Source organism: Sycon ciliatum, chromosome 8 (genome assembly GCF_964019385.1).
Source record: "Sycon ciliatum chromosome 8, ocSycCili1.1, whole genome shotgun sequence".
Taxonomy (NCBI): Eukaryota; Metazoa; Porifera; class Calcarea; order Leucosolenida; family Sycettidae; genus Sycon; species Sycon ciliatum.
This window is the reverse complement of record NC_088650.1, coordinates 8,281,091-8,282,590: the sequence shown is the minus strand read 5'-3', so window position 1 is coordinate 8,282,590 and position 1,500 is coordinate 8,281,091.

Below are 1,500 nucleotides of genomic sequence, written 5' to 3'. Positions count from 1 at the left end.
TCCAGGATCTGATTCTCGGCGCACGTGAGACTAGTGATCCACCATGGGTGCAGTATGTGTGTGTCGCAGGATACATTGCCCAGTTGCTGGCTTTGTTGCAGTGCTCACACCATGTAGCTAGTTCGACCCTGCCGCTCCTTTCCAAATGCACCCGTTTGTCCAGCCTAGTCTGCTGCCTGTCATAGACTCAGACCACGCGACCACACTGAGCCTCCGTTGCCGGTTTCCCCGGACCGGATCTATCACACGTCCCCGGTAGACAGGAGCTGGTCGGCCGCGTGTGTGTTTGTCTGTGTGCGTAGTGTGCGTGAGCGCTACCTACGTGCAGTCTACGCGAGAGACACTGACGAATGGTAGGCCGTCGTCCACAATCCACACGCGCTTGCAATCATTCTGGTGCACCCAAAGTGTACCGTCAATCCGACAGTGAGCCATCAGCGGTCTTCTTTTGACTTGCGGCGGCGCGCTCTTTGTAGTGGCCATGTCACGCATCTCACTGCAGTGGGGGATTGCGCCAAACTGGCCCAAAGTCTGTCAACTCTACTTTTTTCGCGCGATTTTCGCTCTTTGCACAGCAGGACCGGTGCGAGAGTCGTCTTCGCATTGAATTCAGACGGGGTTCGGACGTATTTTCATTCGGAATCGGAAAAGAGCTCAATGTCGTCATGCGCATGACAGCGTGGAAGTGACAGATCTGTCCAAGCCCTGACAAGAACCAGCCAGGAAGGATTAGTCCGATTAGTCTTAGGCTGCATGCAATGACTGAATGGCGGCCCGCGGCCAGTTGGAGTTGGAGAAGGAGACAGCACAGTGCTCGCTCTCATTTCAATCTTTGTTTGACGAACTCCAACGCAAACGGTGGTCGATGCCAATGAATCACAGCTGGGCAATCGAATCTACTGCTTCATATTCAAGCATGCACCGGCCTTTATGTTAGGCCAATGTCCTGGGCTACCAGTACGGAGTCGGAGCGCAACGATGCGTTAATTAATGAACACTTCTTGCTGAATGCCAACGGAAATCTTGAGACGCGATTCCTTTACTGGCTCCACGGAGTAGATACGAAGCAAGTCCGCTGGTAGCGTGAGGTTGACGTGTGACACATGGAGGAATTCTACCATCAACGATGGCAAAGACAGAACACTGAGGACAAAACAACCCACCTACATGAAGTGTGCGATCGTTCCATCCTAGTTTTTTTGGATTTTGGTAGTTTATGGTGAAGTGCTGCCGAGAAGCGATCGATCGAGTGACCAGGTGACAGTGCAGTTGGCAATTTCTCAATTAATTGGGGTTTCCCCTGCGTCTGTAGCTGTGTAACGGGCCATTGGCATAGGGGGTCACGGACTGTTTCTCTGCATGTCATGCTGTCCCGGCTGTCCTGAGCCTGTCACTTCTCCCATGACATTTGAATGGATTGGTTAGGCGACGGGTCGGCAGAAACGGAGTTGCAACTGGTTGTGGAGTACCGTAGTACGGTACATATACTTCGAAGCATGT